The sequence below is a fragment of the Nyctereutes procyonoides genome, unplaced genomic scaffold, assembly GCF_905146905.1.
Source record: "Nyctereutes procyonoides isolate TBG_1078 unplaced genomic scaffold, NYPRO_anot_genome, whole genome shotgun sequence".
Taxonomy (NCBI): Eukaryota; Metazoa; Chordata; class Mammalia; order Carnivora; family Canidae; genus Nyctereutes; species Nyctereutes procyonoides.
In genome coordinates this window covers 97,130,442-97,138,435 of record NW_026575125.1, presented here as the reverse complement: position 1 = coordinate 97,138,435, position 7,994 = coordinate 97,130,442, and positions in this window count along the sequence as shown.

Genomic DNA, 7,994 nt, shown 5'->3' with positions numbered 1-7,994 from the left:
AAAATCTGAAAGCTTTTCCTCTATGGTAGGAATAAGACAGGGATGTCCACTCTCACCACTATTATTTAACATAGTGCTGGAAGTCCTAGCCACAGCAATCAGACAAAAAGAAATAAAAGGAATCCAAAATGGCAAAGAAGTCAAACTTTCACTATTTACAGATGACATAATGTAGAATACCCAAAAGACTCCATCAAAAATTGCTAGAACTGATAAATTAATTTAGTAAAGTGACAGTATACAAAATCAATGTACAGAAATCTGTTGCATTTCTATACACTAATAATGAGGCAGCAATAATAGAAATCAAGGAATCAGTCCCATTGACAATTGCATCAAACCCACAAGATACCCAGGAATAGGTAAAAGACCTACAATCTGAAAACTACTAAACACTGATGAAAGAAAGAAATTGAAGATGATGCAAAGAAATGGGAAAACATTCCATGCTCATGGATTAGAAGAACATTTTTTAGATGTCTCTCATCCAAATAAATGTACACATTTAATGCAATCCCTTTCAAAATAGCACCATCATTTTTTCACAGAACTAGAACAAAGAATCCTAAAATTGGTTTGGAACCACAGAAGACCCCATATAACCAAAGCAACCTTGAGAGAAAAAAATAAAAAAGAAAAAAAGAAAGCTGGAGGCATCACAATTCCAGACTTCAAGCTGTATTACAAAGCTGTGATCATCAAGACAGTATGGCACAGGTGCAAAAACACATTGATCAATGGAACAGAATAGGAAAACCAGAAATGGACCCTCAATTCTGTGGTCAACTAATCTTTGACAAAGTAGGAAAGAATATCCACTGGAAAAAGGACAGTCTCTTCAACAAATTGTGTTGGAAAAACTGGCTAGCTACATGCCAAAGAATGAAACTGGACCACATTCTTACACCATACAAAAAAACAAATTCAAAAATGGATTGAAAACCTTAACATGAGAACTGAAACCATAAAAATCCTAGCCAAAAGTATCGGTAGTAACCTCTTTGATATTGGCCTTAGCAACTTGTTCCTAGATTTATCTCCTGAATCAAGGGAAACAAAAGCAAAAATAAGCTATTGGAATTTCATCAAAATAAGAAGCTTCTGCACAGTAAAGGAAATAATCAAGAAAACTAAAAGGCTACGTTTGCAATAGGAGAAACTATTCGCAAAGGACAGATCTGATAATGGGTTAGTATCCAATATCTATAAACAACTTTAAAAAACTCAACACCCAGAAAATGAATGATCTAATTTTTTAAAAATGGAAAAAGACATGAATAGACATTTTTCCAAAGAAGATATACAGGTAGCCAACAAATGCATGAAAATATGCTCAACATAACTGATTACAAGTTAAATACAAATAAAAACTACAATGAGATATCTGACATGAGAGTGGCTAAAATAAATAACAATTGTTGGTGAGGATGTGGAAAAAGGGGAACCCTCTCACACTCTTGGTGGGAATGCAAACCAGTGCAGCCACTGTGGAAAACAGCATGGAAGTTCCTCAAAAGTTAAAAGTTGAACTACCTTATGACCCAGTAATTGCACTTCTATGCACATCCAATGAATGCAAAAAAAAAAAAAAACTAATTCAAAGGAATAAATGCACCCCGATGCTTATAGCAGCATTATCAACAATAGCTAAATTATGGAAAGAGCCTAAATATCCATAAACTAATGAATGGATAAAGAAGAGGTGATATATATAAAAAATGGAATATTACCCAGGTATAAAAAGGATGAAATTTGACATACGCAACATGGTTGGAGCTAGAGAGTATGATGCTAAGGGAAATAAGAGTCAGATAAAGACAAATGCCATATGATTTCACTCATATGTGGTATTTAAGAAACAAAACAAATGAGTACAGTGTGAATAAAAATGAGAGGAAATCCAAGAAGCCTAGTCTTAACCATAGAGAACAAACTGATGGTTACTAGAGGAGAAAGGGGTGAGGGGATGGGTTAAATAGGTGATGGAGATTAAGGAGGGCACTTGCAATGAGCACTGGATGTTACATGTTAGTATTGAATCACTAAATTCCTTGCTTGAAACTAATATTACATTGTATGTTAACTAACTAGGCTTTATATACAAACTAAAAAAAAGTAAACAAAGAAACAATAAAAACTAGCAATATTATGTTTCTTAGCTGAATATTGGTTATCTCTGCATTTATTAAGTTATAATCACATTTTATATATATAATCTGTGATGGAGTCCATATAAAGCATATACAATTTATCATCTCATGTGAAGAAGTACTTCGTAGACCGAGACACACATAAATTGCTCCATATTCATTTTCAATGGCACATAAATAAAATGTCCATTTTCAATCACTTCATGCTTTTCTAAGAATTAATTGTATACATTAAAATCTAATTTTTAAAAAGATAGAGACCTGGCTACAAGTTCATATAAAATATAAGACTGTCCATATTCGTAAATACTTTCATTGGCCCTCTGCTGTTGATCTCATATAAGGAAACCTGTCTCTTGCAATCACTGATCTGCTTCCTGGCATTGTATATTTGTCTTTTGAGATATTATATTAATTAATATAATTTAATATAACACATTTTTAGTTTCACTTCTTTGATGTAGCATGTTTTTGATATCCAACCATGCTTTTTCATATATTAAATATATTTTCTTTCTTTTGACTGATAAGTAATAATCTCTAATATGAGTATATTATGGCTTATTTATCCATTTAAATGTGATGGACCTTCAGATTATTTCCATTCAGGGAGCTGTTATAACCATTGGTGTTATAAATATTTGTGTATAAATCTTTGTATGGAATTATGCTTTCATCATCAGATGAAATACTGAGAACAGTATTAAGGATAAGATTTATGGTTCAATATAATGTATATGGGTAACATACATTAACATATAGTGTATATGTGTAGAGCATATGTTTATTGGCTTAATATACTGTGATATTGTTTTTCTAAGTGGCTATATCATTTTTCATACCCATCAGCAATGTATGAAAGCCCCAGTTGTTCTAAATTGTCATCTACACTTGATAATATCAGTCATCTTAATTTTAGCCATTCTAATGTTGTATAGTGGTATCTTGAACTTTTAATTTACATTTATCTAATGACTAGTGATGTTCAACACATTATCTTGCAATTTTTTATATCTGAATATCTTCTTTTATAAAATATCTGTACAAGTATTTATACATAACTCATTCTTAATTATAAAATGTTCTGTATATATTCTGATTTCCCTTTTAATTTTTTCTTTGATCACTAGTTAGGAACGTTATTTAATTTTCATTTATTTGTAAGTTCACCATTGTTTTATTGGTTCTAATTTTATTCCATTGTGATCAGAGAACATATTTTGTATTATTTAAATCCCTTAAAATATATTCTCTCTTATTTCCCAGCACATATATGGTCTATCCTGGTGAATGCTTCATGTGTTTGAGAAAAATGCATACTCTTCTTCTGTTGAGTGAAGGTGTTCTGTCGATATCCTTTAGGTTTAGTTGATTTAGTCTTGGTCAAGTCTTCTATTTCCTTCTTTTAAAAAAATATTTATTTATTTTAGGGAGTGAAAGAGAGAGAGAGATCATGATGGATGGGGCAGAGGGAGAAGGAGGGAAGGCGACTCCACTGAATGGAGTCTTATGTGAGGCTTGATCTCATGACCCTGAGATCATGACTTGAGCCGAAATCAGGAGTCAGTCACTTAACTGAGCCACCTAGGCACCCCTTCTATTTCCTTCTTTGTTGACATCCTGCCTTATTGTCCTATTCATTATTGAAAGATAGGTGTTAAAGGCTCCTATTAATATTGTAGAGTTGTCTACTTCTCTCTACATTTCTGTCATTTTTTGCTTCATGTATTTTGCTAATTTCTTAATAGGTGCATGTGTTTTTTTAATATTCTTGATGAATTGTTCCATTTCTTATCATAAAATATCCCCTTTTATCTCTAGTAATAACCTTTAAAGGTTATTTTGTTTGATATTAAAATAGCCAATCCAGATTTTTTATGGTTGCCATTTCCATGATGTATATTTTTCTATCTTTTTACCTTCAATTTTTTTGGTGGCTGTTTCTTTTATTAATGAGAGTAATAATACCTGAATTTCCTTAAGTCACAAGCTTGAATAAAGTTGACAGTTATGAATTATGTTAAGTGTCAAGCAGGAAAATTACAACACAAGACAAAAGCAGATTGATGTAAGGTATGCATTTCAACAAATGTTTTCAATTTGTTATGTGATAATTCAATGCTATGACACTGAGGAAGTGAGCAGTTTTCAAGAAAAAAACAGTGTCTAAGTACGAAAGCTTAGAAAAACGTAACATACTTTCTCTCCATAACTATTTCACTGACCTGAATTTCATTAACAATTATGAGTCAGAAATATAAAAATAATACAGAAATAAGCTATGTATTTATATACATGTGTGCTTGTACTACAAATTTGTGCTTGAGAAATATCTGTAATGCAAAATATATTCAGCACAATTAAAAATTATATTAAATGGCACAACCCACCCAATTCAAGTATTTTGTGCAGTAAAAACAAAAATACTTTTTGTAATAGGTAAATATATGTCTTTTGCAAAAGAAAAATAATAGAGGTCATTTTTTTTTCTTCAGAGAGAGAGAGAGAGAGAGAGCGCACATACAAGCAAAGGAGGGGAGCAGAGGGAGAGCTAGATGGAGAGAATCCTTATTTATTTTTTTAATTTAAATTCAATTAGCCTTGAAAGCTTTTGGTCTCCCTGGGAGTGGGGCTAAAGCATTGAGGCAGCCGGGGCTTACCTGTACACTGACTTGAGACCAGTTCAATAAAGTGCACACCTTAAAGAAAAAAAAATAAATTCAATTACCCAACATATAGTACATACTTAGTTTCAGATATAGTATTCAATAATCTATCAGTTGCCTGTAAGACCCAGTGCTCATCACAATACATGCCCTCCTTAGTGCTCATCACCAAATTATCCCATTCCTCCACCTACCTTCCTTCCAGCAACTGTCAGTTTGTTTCCTATAGTTGAGTCTCTCATATTTTTCCCCCCTTCTGATTACTTCCCATTCAGTTTTCTTAGATGGAGAGAATCTTACACAGTGTCTCAGGGCTCAATCTCAGGACGCTGAGATTCTTTGTTCTCTACAAAGCATCCAATTTTTTTCTAGACTTTCTGAAAAGAACAGGATGATTGGGTGAATACTCTCCAGTGACAAGTTTCATAAAATAATGTACCAACATAGTTTTGCACCCAGCTCAGAGTATGCCCTGAAGTGGCAAAAATAACGTTTATTTATTTAAATATCCTTCTTTTAAACAATGGGGCATTCTGGGTAAAGTGTAACCATGCACTTGTCAGCAAGCTGATTAACAGAAACATATGCCACTGTAGAATCTGAAAACATATTTATGTAACTGTAGTCTCCATGGATATTTATATTTGTCCTAGATGAACAGTGGCTGATTCCTGCAGATGTGAATCACAATTAACAAATATATTAATTGTGCTTATTAATAATTGTTTTGAGAATGATATTTATTTGCATTTCTTTTTAAGAACATAAATTTTGCTTATTTTTAACTTTTAAAAGTTTTACTTATTTATTTAGTAAGTTTTATGTCTAACATATGGCTTGAACTCACAACCCTGAGATTGAGAGTGGCATGCTTTACTGACTGAACCAGCCAGGTCCCTCAAATTTTTGTTTTATTTTCTATATATTCTTACCTACTGTAGGTAAATCACACCTTTATATATGTATATATTGTACATGTGCTTATTACATGTACTTATGTATCTATACATGCATTATACATATGATGCATATAACACACATATATGCACATGTTATATGCATATTATATATACATTATATTATGTCTACATATTTGCTAGTAAATATATAATGTAATATATGTATATATTATATATGTGCTTATATAGATATGTGTATATATATGTGTGTATAATGTATGTATGTGAGTATATATATATATATATATATACTCTGATTTCCCTTTTAATTTAATATACTATATATATACTAATATATACATATATATCACTCTCAATCCCTCAGTCATTTCATACACACATATGACTTCAATGATCATCTCTACATATAAAATCTTTATTTGTTTAGTGGCAATATTCCCTGAGGTCCAGATCTTTATTATCAGTGTTATGGCAAACATTTCTGTTTATATTCTACCAATACTTACTTAAATCTGAATTCATCATCTTATATGCCCAAAGCTTCCAGGAGCTTCTCATCATAAAATCTACCATTGCTGTCTGGGCTTAATCAGTTGTCAAATTCAGTTAGGTCTTTCCTATTTTTCTCATATCTCTTTCTTTTTTTTTTTTTTTTTACTCCAAATGTTACATGAATTCAAGTCTTTGTCATGTCAAGGTTTTTCTATTTCAAGAACTTCTAAACTACCTGCTTGGCTCTAATGTCTGATATTATCCATCTCTATAATATGCAGTAACTGCTACTTATGTAATTCCCTTAAGCTCTTATTGTCTCTTTATATTCTGGTAAAATTCTGCCCTTAGCCAATGAATTAACATTGGAACCCTTCACAATCTGACCATGTCACCCATGCTCATTATGTCTGAAGTATACTTTATATGAATTCAAAGATGATTATATTTTCTAAAACAAAAATTATTGTGGTGGGTTGAATAATGGTCCCACAAATGTCTATTTCCTAATCCCTAAAATCTCTGAATAAGTAACCTTACACATAAAATGAATTGAGAGACAGACTTCAAAAAACTATCTCATTCCATTATGGAGTCTGAGAAATCCCAATCTGCACTTGGCAAACTGGAGACTCAAGAGAACCAACGGTACAGTTATAGTCTGGGAGCAAAGGCAGGAGAAGACTGACATTTCAGCTCAAAGACATTCAAGCAGAGAGCAAACTTTCCACTGTTCAACCTTTTTGTCATATTCAGGCCTTCAATGGATTGGATGTGGCCTACCCACATTGGAATGAACAATCTGCTTTCCTCAGTCTACTGATTCGAATGCTAATCTCATCCACCCTTACAGAAACACCCTTACAGGCATGTCCATAATAATGTTTAGACAAATATCTGGGCACCTCATAGCCTATCAAGTTGACACATAAAATTAAGCCTTACCAATCCATCCCTTGTCAACTTGGCATTCATATTCATTGCCTTAGACCATATTTAATCTCCAAATAAAGATAACAAAAAGAAAACACTTTAACATGATATAACAATTCTGTGTACAACTAAAAATAGAATCACCCATTCCCCGGGAAAGGAGATAAATATCTTGAGTCATGTCTACTCATTTTCTTCATATCCTGCAACTTAAATACAATCATATGAAGTTAATATTTAAATACCATAGTATGAAGTCAGTACATTTTATGTTACAGAATGAGGGAATAAGAGAGGAGAGAAATTTGCAAAATACATACACAGAAACATAGGCATACAAACATATTCATAACAAAATAAGGAAGAGATACACCTGATGATTACAGTCCTCATTTCTGTAACTGATCATGTGCCTTTAGCTGGAAGAACTACTTTCTTCCACTATCCATCTTGTATTCCTTTATCTTTTATCCTATATCACAGCAAGCACCTCACCTGGCTACAGTTCTTAATTTGTCGAGATAAACCAAATCTTCACTGACAGTAGTTTTCCATCCACCTTAATTACAGAGCATGGTAACACTAAAAGGCACTTTAAGGGATATCTATTCCAGACATAGTCTTCCTTACTTCCATTGTAGAATAGTAGTCCAATTCCCCCTTAGTATTCAGGATCAATCACTCCACACAACAGTTATTCCTTTCTTTGCCTATTGATCTAGAAACATGGGGACCAGGTAGCAGTTTTAACTTTCAGGTCAATGGAATCGTTGTTGTGTCTATTGGTGGAAGAATTCCTCCCTGTGGAGTTAAGACATCGAGACCAGCAAGGC